A 14,053-nucleotide genomic window follows, 5' to 3' on the forward strand; every position below is an offset into this window, starting at 1 on the left:
CATCTTCCTTATTCATCTTAAGTTTTAAAGAACTTGCTATTTAAAAATATTTGTAGTTATTGAAGTATGCTTTAACATTTAAAACTCCTAAAAATAAGCATTTAATTTCTGCAACAGTCTCATCTTCCACTGATTTCCATTTAGAGGGAGATGTGATATGGGAAAAATATCTACCATACTTCTAGAAAAAACAAACAAACAAACAAACAGCAATTACTGTTATTCAGGCAACCAATGGTCCAAAAAAGCTTAGATAGATGTACTCCAAAATTTTAGGCTACTGATCAGCTAACAGCTGTGACACCAAAACAAAGTTCCCTCCTCACTTCTTCCATATCCTCCTTACTTCAACCTTCCCCTCCTACTTCTTTAAAACAAATCTTGCTTGAAAAATTGGAAAAACTGAAAAATGGTTATTGTTCTCTTCCTAAATTACCCTGACCTTTCAGGAGGAAAATCAAAATCCATTTTCATTATGGTGTAGCTACTTGTAAAATAAGAAAACTGTTTCCTGTACCTTGGGGTCAGAAGGTTCATGGGATGTATCAGATTGTTAAACTGAACACTACAAATTATTACATATTTTCCAAGTACCTCCACAGCAAGATAAGTAGATTTTAACTGGATAACAAATAGTGCCTGGACATACAATCTGCCTGGGGCTGGAAACCTCCAGAAATTTGCCACTTTCTCTAATGGCAGGAAGGGCAATTTACTGGTTTGAAGAGCTGTAGCTGTTCACCTTTCCATCTAGCTCTTCAGACAATTCTACTAATTATGCTTATCACTCTCCAAGTGGGAGGAAGAAAATAAATTTAAGAAGGAAAATAAAAGTGTACACACACTGTCTTGTCAAGGCAACTAAGATGTTCAGTCCCTTGTACAGTCAGGGTATGGTCAGTGTTTAACCTGCTTTCAAACTCTTTTCCTAAAGCTCTACCACAGATGTTTTTCATCTCTTCTGTCAGCTCTCCTTTTTAGCACACAACTTCTCCTGGGCCAGCACTCTCAGTCATTGCATCAGCTTCATCTGACTTATGCATCTCCTAATCTTTCTTCCTCTTAAAACCTTGCCCTTCCTCACTCAGCACTTCACTAACCTCTCTACCAGAGCTGCCTTCCTCCCACTTCCATCTTGCAAAGTGGGGAGCAATGCTGAGGAAACAAATCATTCTTTATCAGCAGTGTTTGTCACTCCTCCTGTTTGCTCCTGGACAATCTCCTCCAACCACAAAAATTCAATTTATCCTCTACAGAAGGACCTCAGATTTACCTCCCACACCAAGTCTCTCTCTCTCTCCCTCCCCTTATCCAAACTGGAAATTTCAACCATTCTCTCTGAGATTTCCTTGGAGTTATCCAGCTATTAGGTTAAGCTCTACACGGATGGATAAACCACTTATCTTCTCTCCCATACAGACTTTCCCTAGAGACTCTTAAATAGCCAGCATCATGCCAGTCCTCTAGCCTGCAGACTGATCATTATATTCAATGAGAAGCTGCATGTCTAAATCCTGTAGAAAGAACATGTAAATAATACACATAAAATGAAGTCTTTTTTCTAATCTCTTAGACAACTAAAATGGTTATCCTGGTACTCAAGATGCTCCTCCTTTTCTCAGGCCTCAACCACATGTTTACAACTTCAGGAAATTCTGAAAGGACATATGCAATGGTCATCTACTGCACACGCTGCTGGACTATTTTAACACTTTTATTGCTACTTAATTAATGTAAAGTCCCCCCTCCAAACTCTTTACCCATGATTTTAATCACTTTCTCAGTATGTTTTCTCTGTTTTATCTATGTTGATAATTTTTAACTAGTGTTTTATCTTCCATCAGCAGAAAAGTAATTGACCTGATTAATCAATCCATTCAGCATTTTTAGGTATTTGTCTTTGGATGAGAAGCCTGTATTAAAATTATCTGGACAGGAATCCAGTAACAGCTAATAAAAATGCAGGTGGAAAAAAAAGCAGCTGCTTACACTCCACCCTTTCCATATTAAATCATTTCCAGGAATTTTTTTCACCACTAATAATTATTGTGGCTCTTTCTATACCTCCTGAAGGCTTTTAAAAAACCTTTTAAAGATGTAAAAACTAGGATCAGATACAAAATTTGAGAGTTATTGCCATTAACAACACCTCCACTATGCTAGGAGAAAAAATACTTATTTTATAAATCTCATCAACCAAGGATTAAATTAGCCCTCTCTTCCTGTAACGGTGCACTGATACCTTAAGAGTTCTGTATCCAGCTTGATCCCTACACTTTTGCAGGGTGGCTGTTTTCCAGGATGCAGTTCCTCAAGCTTCATGTCTGGAAACCTTTTCACCAGGAAACCTGAACAGCCACATCCTGTACACATACCTTTGGTTTTATTCATCAAAAAGAAATAAATCATTCCTTGTGGCTACTTACTTATTATTACAATCTGGCAAAGAGCATAATTGGATGCTTTTTTTTTAAGCTTCTGTCTTAGAAATGAAAATGTTAAATGGTGTCTTGCCTAGGCCCAGTCTTGGAACATCCTGATTCTCAGTTTATTTCCCACAGATACTTATCTACTTGTTTATATTTTTCAGTCGACTGCTGCTCCATCCACCTGGCAGGCTTTTGCTGATGTGCTGTAATGGTTTTCCCAACAAGAAAGCTGCATTGTACAGAGCCATAAGCTGACAGGCAGAAGAATTAGGAAACCTGTGTCAGGCTCAGCACAGGACCAGGGGCAGATGTGGAAAAAAAGGCTGTGGGATCTACTCTATATTTGTGTGACAGCCCATCATCTGTTTTTTGTACCAGCCAAGAGTAGCCAGGAGGCACAAATGGCCATGAACTCATCTCTCTCCACTTCATCCTGTCAGAGCTCATGATGCAGCTCACAGTCAGGCAGCCACAGGGTCCAAGGACAAATGCTAAAGGGCACACAGGAGAGAGGATGAGGTTTGACAGGTTACATGTGCAAGAAGGAATTTCAGCTTTGGATTCTCACTTTACAGTGGTGACAGCTTGTGATTATGCAAAACATGTACTCACCAGCCTCCTTAGCTTTGTCAGGAGACAGCATTTCATACAGTCCTACACTGTCAGCCCTACCCATGGGGGAAGGGACACGGGGTAAAAGATGAGATCCCTCAGCAGTGCCAGCTCCTGCAGCAGCCAGGGGCACAACACACTGGGCAAAGGCAAATTCTGCTGTGCCAGGTACGGGCCACAAACAAATTTAAACCTTGTGCCAAGGAGACCAAGAATTACATCCTGGAAACTTCAGCAAAATTTAAGTGCACAGCTGAGAGTAGAGAGAAGCACTCATGAACACTGGGTAAAGCTCCTTGCTGCACAGTACCAGCTTAAGTATGCTGCTGCTCAAGCCAGGAGATGAGATTCCCAAGCATTCCCTGAAGCAGAGTAGGAAGGGACCCACCTGTCACAGTCCTTCCCCTCCTTCCTATGGTTTACATATCCCACACCATTTTCTCTTGCCAAGTGCTATTCAGGTTACCATAGCTGAACAGCTATTTGACTGCCTGGTTCCAACAGTGAGGTGCTTTTCATCAGATGAGATGTGAGAAGGCCTTTAAAGGTTTTTTTAGGGAAAACAGCTACATGATTTCATGAAGACAGAAAAGCTGAAAGCACAGTGATAAAAGACATTCTAATAGATCCATTCATACTAATATAGGAGATACTGTGTGCTGAAAACAGGGAAATACAATACATTTCTAGTATGATAGGCCAGAAAATTTAATTGCTAGCTTTGCTTTGAACCTGACAGCTATTACTACTCTACTAACTCTTGGATGCACTTCTAAAGAAGCTTTGTCATTTTAGATTTTAAAGAAGAGATGGCTGGATTTAACTATCAGGTTTATTATAATATATATAATAGAAAAGCACACAGAATTAAGTCTTTGTGAGATGTCAATTCCCCACCACATACACACCTGCTTACTAAAAAGCTGGAATAGAAAATGTCATCCCTGTATTTATTTTTCCCTCCATCAAAGAACAATCAAAACCTGCAGTTAAAATAATGAAATCACGATTTCGTATTCATTTTACTGGATGAGCTTTTCTAAGCCTTCTAGAAGATCCCCAAATGCAGCAGACTAAATATTGTATGTTTTCCTATAGAAAGGTAGAGGTAGACATATCACACTGTTTCATAAAACAATATAATAATGTAGGGGAAAAAAAATAAAAGCTTTTTCCAAATGTCTAGTCTAATTTCTTAGGGAAAAATATGAAAAAAATTTGACCACAATTGGGATCTGAGTGTGGTGTAAAAACAGTTTAAATTTTTCAACTTTCTCATAACTGTATGAGAAAATACACCCATTTTTAATTCCTTCATTTGCAAGTATTTTTAAAGTTATTGTACATTTACAAGTACTAGAGAGAAATCAAAATAAAAAAGCATTTAAGGTTCACTCTGACCTAGAAATCAACACAGACTTAACCTGACCTCATTTTGTCAGTCAATCACAAATGGACCAAAGAAGTCACCCATCCTCTCAGATACACTGAAACACAAAGTATTAGACTGAAAGAAAAAAGGAAATACTCTTTCATTTTGAAGACCCTAGATTCACATTCCTTTCCTCAGGAAACTTGACCCCACAGGAGATGGACTGGGTGAAGAGAAACACACTGGGCAACCCTTTCAGGCTTCAAAGTGGCCATACAACATACAAAGAGGCACAGATGTGAACTGAGGCACAACTGCATTCTGCATAGGCTAAGCCAGATGGACTGACTTGGCAATGGCTCCATCACTGCAAATGGCAGTGAGCTGCACAGCCAAAATAGAGGCAAAACAGGAGGCAAGAAGAAATTGATATAATGGCATTATCCCAAAGCATATGCTCTCTGTAACCCTGGAACTTCTGGGATAGTCTCCCTATGCCCGTGTGATGAGAGCTGTCTCAAGGTGACCGTCACTACTCTTCTGTATCTCGTGCCATATCAGACTTTTCCCAAAGGCACTCTATCAGTTAAGAGAGGACTGTGGTTCTTGGATGAAAAGGGAATTACACAGGCAAATTATCTTCAGTTTTCTGCCTGAAATTTCCCATGGCGACTCAAAACTAAGCCAACTAACCAACACCCCCTCCTAGCACACACAAGAGAACACAAGGACAGCATGCAAAAAGAGGGAAAAGATCCAAATAGGAATTGTCATGGAAAATATACAGAGGACACAGCCCCTCCCTTGTGTGCTCATTTATGACAAGGCATGAAATGCTGCAATTTATAACACCACAGTAACCAAAGGCCCACTCAACCTGGCTGCCTCCATGGCTAACACCAGACAATCCTGAGAGGATCTTTGCTCATTCACTGGTGGGCACATCAAGCCTTCACACAATAGAAGTTCACACAGTTTAAGCTGTGCCATCAGACACCCAACATTTGTTCATTTTGGGACTGCCCCAAAGCCACTCTTTGTACCTGCATACTTTGCATATGGGGTACTTCCCCAGAACAGATGACATCTACAAAAGTATACTGAATCGACAGGAAAACCTCTGTATTTACATAATTGTTTTCTGAGGGGTTCATATCTTTTTTCCTTTGACAGTTTCATTGTATTCCTTAACTGTTAACATCCAAAGAATGTCAACATTCAAATCCAGCAAGTATTTTTGGAAATAATTTATGCAAAGTATCCCTATTTCAAAATATCCTCATTTCCTTATTTCCATGTACTGAATGGCTGCTGAGTAGGAAGAAGAATATGTAGGAGAAAAAACTGGAGGAGGTTTTTTGTATCATTATTATGAAAAGTAACTTGTTTTAAAGAAATACGAAAACAATGTATTTAGGGAAAAGAAGTTCTTTGCTAAATGAGGGAATCTTTTCCAATCCCTGCAGACTTTCCATCACTGTAGGTATGTAATAGTTTTAAATGTCAGGAGCCACAATTAAGGAAAAAGTCAATTTGGAACTTAGACTCCCTAAAAATATAATGATGCAATCACAGAAGGGTCTGTTACAAAGCCCTTTTGAGCATTCAGTAAATGCATTAAAACATGATGTGCTTTATCTGATGCACATATTCAAAAATTAAGTGTCTGTATAAAATAGGAGCACGAGTGTTTAAAATTATTCTTTTTTTTCTTGTTACAGCATTTACCACTTTCAGGTAGTGGAGTTCTACATATTTTCACTGAATGGAAAAAAAAAAAAAAAATCAAAGCCTGATGAATGTCTGGGAACAATGTCATTGAGTAACCACCGATTTTCAGATACTAACCCTCTGCAATTTCAGCAACTTTGAAGAGCACAGATACATACTGTCTTTCATTTAAGCCTGCTTGTTTTAAGTTTATTTGACGATAAAGATATTTTGTTTTAAGAGAATGATTTCCTGTCTTTGCTTAAATTTCCACATACTGTGGATTCTTCATAACCAGTAGGGCTGGATAAGTCCCACATTAAGGCAATCACATGGAAACTCCCTTGGTATTGAGAAAACAAGTGGATTTTCACATTAGTTGAGGTGATTTTGATAGGACATCCTTATGTGCACATATTGTTTTACCCTGGAACACTCCAGGTTACAGTTTTAGTAACATCCTGTCCAACACAGCACAAAAACTGTTTTGTTTCACAGGGGTTTTTTATGGTTTTTTCCCCTCCAAAAATAGCACCATCTTTGCCCTTCCACAGTTCAAGATCAGAATTGGTTGATAGCAGAGTGAAAATACAGTTATTTCAATGAAAAGGATGGGTTCAGTCTCATGGGTTAAGAAATGAAGCTGCATGAGAAAAGATATTTAAGGCAAAAGGGAGAAAGCAGAGATCCTCATTGCCCTTGCAGCAATCCCTCCTGAAGCTGCCACTAGCAGCAGTGCTGCTAGCCAGTAAAATGGTACATCACTATTATTAGCACCATGAAGGGGCACAATGGTTTGACCCTTCCTTATATTGGCAGCTGTGGTGAATCACCCCATCCAAAAGCAACTATTCCTATTAATAAAAGTTACAAGGACATGCCTGAAGACCAATACAGTAGAATCCTGGAGCACAGGAAGCAAAATCAAACCAAAGAAACCCCAAAAAACCCATGTAGACTTTTCAGAGTAAAACAGTAAACTTCACAAAAGAGAGAAGACTCTGAAAACACATTTATCTGTAACTATAAGAAAGCTTCACAGCAGTAGTCTAAATTGAAAAGCAGGCAACACAGTAATATGTGATATTTCATTCAAATCTGTGAATTTCAGCTTTCTAAGGAGCTAATGGAAATGTGAAGTGACTGATGCAAATATTTAGCACTAACTGACAGTTTGCTAAAAGACTATCACATTCTTCAGATTCATGAGTTGCCTATGAATTTGTCATACCTTGAATTTTAACTAAATATGTAACATGAACTAAAGTTAGAACTACCCTGTTGCTCCCTCTGAAGTGAGATTTTATTTTCAAGCCAATTACAAGGTAGAACAAATGAGAAGAGAACAGAAGACAGAAGTGCCTTATCACACTCCTAGTGATTCTACAGATGCTAAAGGGTTAAGCCAGTAAAACCACTCAGAGCTATTATGTTTCACCCTCATCAAAAAAAAAAAAAACCCCACAAAAAACCAACAAACAAAAAAAAAAAACTGTGGTAAAACCTTTAAGAATTTCCAGACCTAAATCCATGCCAAGTAAATGGTCAATGCTGCCCCAGTGGGACATCACATCATGCAAGAAAGTGACATGAGGTTACACATTCTGAACATCACCACAGCTGATGCCCAGTGACAGCAGCAGTTTGATGGAGCCAAGCTGTTTGCTTCCACAAGCAGCAGAGGTGAAAAGCTACACTAGTGGAGAGAAGGATGAACTCACACTGCAGAGAAAGGCTCCCCCAGAGCCACAAGGATCCAGAGCACAGGGCACAACCAAACACACGGAGCAGAGCCAACAACAGCATGGAGAGGAGCCAGGGTCAGCAGCACTGCCTGGAGCAAGCATCACACAGCACCAATTCTTCCAGCACAACTTCCCCAGGGCCAGGGACTGTCACATCACATGTGTAAAGAGAAAAAAACAAGCTTGTAGCCTTGAGATAAACTTACACCCTGCAGGTGAGTATGAGTGGATGAGCATCCATAAACTTCGAAGGTTTTTTAAGTGCTTATATCAGAACTACAGATAATACATACTGCACCCTTAGGAAGAGGCTGGCTTCAGCTCCTGTAGCAACTATGAGTTTCACCACCATGTTGTGCATAACCTGCATCAGTTTCACTTCTCAGTGATTAACAGGAAGAGACAACTGCTCTGTTCTACCTGAGGCACAAAGCTTACAACCTCAGCAAACTAGAGCCCAGCAGGCTCCAAGTGTGGGCCTGAGGATCAATGAGACAAAACAACAACATGGAATAACCATCAAGAGCCCATTTGAGCTGGCACATGCATCCTACAGCTCTGACTGTGGTTATCCTACTCTCACAGCTTTCCAGCAACAGTGAGACCTAATGAATATTGCCACATCTTTGCTAGAAAGCTAGACACACACACACAATACTAAGAAACAGTAATTAACACCAGCAAAACCTGGTGATTTAAAGCAGAGAGAAATCACCAGCAAACCTTTCAAAATATAGGATGCCAATAAATATCAGCAGTACAAAGAAAAACACCAGAAAACTCTAATAAAAGTTGGGGCTTGGTTTGATAGGTTTCTTTAAAATTTAAATATGGTCTGCCTTTCCACAAATCTAACATACTTTAAACACTCTCAATATGTATATTTTGGTCAGCACTTTTTCCACAAAAATAAGACCAGACAGTACACTTCAAAGGTAAAAGTAATGCATAATTAATCTAAGAAAGTAGGTGTAGGTGTTTTCTCCTCTAGGCTCCAACTGCATGACAGGAAATACATTATTCATGAAGGAAGATGATGGTACAACATTAATCAAGTCAGCATGACAAGACAAACAAAGACCACAAGATGTATTCAACAGATAGAGGTGTGCAAAAGTGATCAGCTAACTGAAAGGTTCACACAGAGTTTGTTTACAGAAAACAAATACTGAGGAGAAATACAGAAATAAGACTGAACTGTTTCAGTTTGCATCCTATTAAGTCTTGTTCCATTTGGGGAACCATCTTTACACAATACAACTACAAATAAAGTTTCTGTGTGTTTAAAGAGTTGCTATTACAACGTAAAATTACTACAAGACAAGAATTAAAATAATTAGTTTAACAAACACGAATTCACATAAGCAGAACATGCATGAAGAACAATAATAAAACCTTTTTAACAACCAATGAATCTTCCCTTTCTCATCATGCATTTTTTGCCATATTATAAAGCTACTTGGGGCTAGAGATCAACACTTCATATTCAAAATTGTTGCAAAAATATTCAGAAATTAAAGACCAGTATAATTTGAAACTGTCAAAAAAAAAAAAAAAAAAAAAGAACCCAGTGTAAGCTGATTAAGCAACTGAGCTAGTAAAACCCAATTTCCTAGGAATGTGTGTCAAAGTTGCAGGAAGAGTTCAGACTTCAATCTGTCCTTCAAGCAGGTATCTTTCCATCTGCCAAGGCTACCTACCACCAGAAAAGGTGTAGACTTATTTCAGCTAAGTTACCACCCTCTCACAAATGCAACTAGAATTGCTCAAAAGGTTTAGAAATTAAGAGCAAGAATTAAAGTCAAACATTTACAGACAATTGTATACAATCTCAATTTTCTCAGAAAACCAAGCTAAAAATATACATACCCTGACTGCACATAGCTTAGTCTTGAACTTGCAGTTTCTGTTACAAGACTGCACTGGAGACACGAGCCTGACCACACAAGTCGCAGAGCATTGCTCTCATTCTGTCTGGATGGATGCATTTCTTAATACAGGAATAGAGAGATGGAGGGAAAACTGCTTTCCTTAAGTACTAAGAAGTAAATCCAGACTTCATTTTCCTCCTAAGAGAACAAACACTGTCTGAAGTATCAGGTCCAGAAAAATACAGCTGCTTTATGGAAGGCACCAAGACCCCTCTTGTCACCCCAGGGAGGGAGCAATTGGGCAAGGAACACCCTATCACCAGAGGCCATCCTGTGGGGTCACTGCAGAGAGGCAGCCCTGCCTGAAAATAGTCTAGGACAGAATGCAACCACAATTCTGTCTGATGCTTCTGTCAGACCTGCCCCCAATGGATGCTGCTTAGAGAAATGAAAAGTAAAAAAGAGATATTTATACACACACATTGCATAAAATGTTGTATATAGTATATGTTTTATATAGATACACAAACTATAGGTAGAAGGAAATTAATATCTATGAGATTATAAAACCCACACATAGATCCTCATCAGCAATCAAATATGAAGCAAATCAACTGCTGAACAGCAATGACAGAAATAAGCATAGGAAGAAGCTGAGCATGTACCAGGAATAATGAATTTTGCCTCAATATATTTTCCTAATTCATTTTAATTTCCTCATATTTCACATTCCTGGCTAAATATAAGAGTCCTCTGCAAGGACTGAACGCATAGAACAGTATACAATTCTTACCCCACTTATCATCTATTTATTAGACAGTGGAGTTGAGACAAAGGCTGGCCAGCTGCAACTGTCTCCAGGAGCCACGGTGATAGCCCTCATAGCTTGTAGTTCAAACTGGAGTTTTATGGCTACAGGAAATAACCCAAATACTCCAGAAAAAGAACAGTCAGTAAAATTTCCAAGTGAAATTCAAGAATAAAGACTCCAGAGCTATGGAATCTGGCTGCTCACAAGCAAAACAATGATCAGTGCAAACAAAGCTGAACATTTGTATGCAATGAAAAAAATTACACCTGAACCTGGTAAGCTGGAACTTTATTTTCCAGACAACTTGCAAGACCCATTCACATTCTGAAGTATTTCAGATGATCCACTGGACATCATGAAGAAGAAAAAGTTGGTATTTAATATGCTTGAGTGCATTTTTTTTCAAACACAATTAATTTCCATTCAATATAAACAGGATAAAATTGTATTAAACTGTCATACTGATTACCTGGAGGATAAAAACAAAGTGTTCAATGCAACAAGCTACCACTTACTTGATATTCTTTAAATGACAAGGTGAAAATGCTCCTGTAATAAGGAAGTAACATAGTCATGCCAAGACTAGAACCATCTGACAGCATATTCTGTCTTCACACTAAATTAAAAGTTACCAGACATACTGATTCACTTTCTCTGTTCCTCATTTTCTTCAGCCTTTTTGAGAAAAGACACTTAATGGTGTTACCACTATAAGTGGCACCATTAGCAAACAAACAAGCTATTTGAAAATCCATTTTATACTATCACTGCCAGCTCCAGAATTTGCTGACTGCATATGCAGAAAAACTGTAAGCATTTCTGATCCCAGTTGATCGGGAAATACAAAAAACATTCCTACCACTTTGCAGCAAGCAGCCAGAAAAACAACTATATTTTTAACGGCTCCTCCCAGCCATCAGAAGTGAAAAATAGACATTAACATTATGATCTTTTTGTCTGATCTCTTTCAAGACATCAGGGAAAGATTAATTTTATGCTTTGTTTCTGCAAAGCAATATAGAAAAGGATCTTGCCTTATAAAAAGAACATCTGACCACAGCCTAAGTTAGAGACAGTGGAATCATTACACCATTCAAAAGGAGTGGTGAGTTAGTTTCTAATTGTTTTCCATTTCCTTTTAGTAACTCAAGATGTAAAAAGGAACACAATGAAAAGAAAATCTTCTAATCAAACTACAGATCACTAACTCAACTGCATAACTATTGATACTAATCCACAGGAAACATGGTGCTAAGTACATCAGGTTCCAATTCCCCACTGCATCAGGTCTCTAGGAGAGAAAAGGACTGTGCTCACTGACCAAGCTGCAGGATGATCACAGCCATTATTTTTCCCTGAATCAGCACTGGGAGGGCAAATAAGAATTTTCTGCCAGCCTATGAGAGCATTCTTGTAAATACAGCAGATACACTGAAGCCATTCATACCCACTGTATGACACTGCAGCCAAAACTCATGTTTAAGACAGCAGCTTTGTCCTCTGGCTTAACTGAAAAAAAAGTTGTCAGAAGTTATAAAAAAACCCCACACGAAATCTGACAAATACTTTGTCAGATCTTTTGGAATGTAGTACTGGGAAAAAAACAAAACAAAAAAGTCACACTTAAAACCAAAGAAGTTAAGCAACTACATAGTCTTTTTACCCCTACAAATCATTGCCTTAAAATACTGAATTAGGGGGGAAAAAAACCACAAAACACCAGTCTGTAGGCATACTTTTACTAGTGCAAAAGTGTAACTTTTAATATTGTGCTTCAAGGGCAAAAATCTACAATAACTGCAGACAACAAACACATTATTTCATCTAGCAGCTCCTAGGATATGAATCATGGTGATTTAGTTATGAGGGAAAATCAATCCCCTGTTTTACATAAAGCTTATTCAAAGTAGTTGTATCAAATTGCAATACCCATCATTGCAGTATTATTTTAATCACAGATGGTTTCTCCCCCTCATAATACATGGATTGCACAAGAGGATAATGATAATGAGACACGGTGGCCAGGGAAAGGGGAGGAGGGGTGAAGAAAGAAAATTTCATCCCGGGGGGCAAGGATAGTGGTGGGGAAATCCTGTCTTTTTCAAGACACTCCTATGTAAAAGGAACTATTTTTTCCCTCCTACCACCACTCTTCTCACTTGATCTTGCTTCTCTTGAGTACTTAATAAACTTCATCTCAGGACACCCTGATACCTCACTGCCAGGGAAAAAAAAAAAAAAAGTTTTACCATACTGCAAAGTCCCATTGAAGTATAAACTAAGCATTTTCACTAAAGGCGCAAATCTCCCTTCATCGTACTAGAACCCCGACACTCTTTTACCTCCCCAATCACCCCTTTACTGCCTCTGAAGCCCGTGAGAGAGGCACACACAAGCTGACAGGCCAGCCACCAGAAGTTCACACTACTGATGTAATCTCTCCAGTAGCACTCTGCCCAAGAACATGTAACTTCAGCTTGGCCACTCCTGGGCCAGCACTGATAAGCTAATGTGAAATGAAGCAATCCATTTCCCAATGTAAACAGTTGTTTGGCTACACGGCGAGCAATATAAACAAATAGATCTATTTATAAATCATCGTTTATGGTTGTTGTAGAACAGGAATATTATGTTCCAGGGCAGAAGTGACAGTATTTCCAAGAATACAGCAAAAATTCAAGCAGCTGGTATCTTCTTCCACCAGCCGGCCCCGCTGACACTCCCCGTTCCAGGTCTATAGAAGCAATAAACACACGATGCAGGGCCTGATCTGTTTAGGAACAGGACACCCTCGGTGCAGCGGCTGGGGGGCACGACCTCATTATCGTACCTATGGCTTCTTGCAACAGCTCAAAAAAAGTCAACGGCAACATCACCTCAGGGAAGGAAAACGCGAGCCTTGCTCCTACTCCTTCCACCGCCGCAACCCAAACGATGCGGTTTCTCCGCAGGCTGCACGCTCCGCTCGCACCGAGCGCACCGGCTGCGGGCGGCACTCCACAGACCCCGGCACTCGTTATCTGCCCTCCCCGATGAACGGCTACTCCACTCCCGGGCACGGGGCGCCTTCGAGACGCTCTCGCTGGTTTATGGAAGCCCAAGACTCCCACACGCGGGGCTCAGGTGCCGCTATCGGCAGCCCCCGCCGCGGCGCTCCGCCGGCGGCAGCGCTCCCCGCAGCCGGGCGCCGCTCCCCGCACAGCGCCGAGCCGCGGGCTCCCGGGGGCAGCAGCGGCAGGGACACCGCGCCGCAGGGACCGCCCGAAGGGCGCAGCCTGCACGTAAAGGGGTCGTGGGTGCCCCGCACGCTCCAGCGCCGCCTCCCGCTGCCCCCCCCCCGCCCCGGGAAGCGCCCCCGCTCCCGCCGCCTTACCGTGCGCTCTGCTGCAGCCCTGCCGGCGCGGGGCGGTGCGCGGCGTGTCCGCGCTATCCCGCGGAGCCGCGGCAGGACGCCGCCGCCCCAGCCATGGTCTCCACCCCCCGCGGAGCCGGAGTGTGCGCGG

General features: G+C 40.6%; 1 protein-coding gene across 3 annotated transcripts in view; it reads right to left on the reverse strand.

The window, feature by feature from the left end:
• Window positions 1-14,053, reverse strand: part of RNF144A (ring finger protein 144A) — a 61,434-nt gene extending 47,381 nt beyond the window's left edge. For 2 of the 3 annotated variants that reach the window (XM_079332276.1, XM_079332274.1), the window contains exon 1: window positions 13,924-14,053. The gene's annotated coding sequence lies outside the window, so the exon portion shown is untranslated. Of the gene's footprint in view, window positions 1-13,426; window positions 13,625-13,923 lie in introns of those variants that run through there. The other variant, XM_079332275.1, reaches the window with a different exon arrangement.

This window comes from Erithacus rubecula, assembly GCF_903797595.1.
Source record: "Erithacus rubecula genome assembly, chromosome: 2".
Lineage (NCBI taxonomy): Eukaryota > Metazoa > Chordata > Aves > Passeriformes > Muscicapidae > Erithacus > Erithacus rubecula.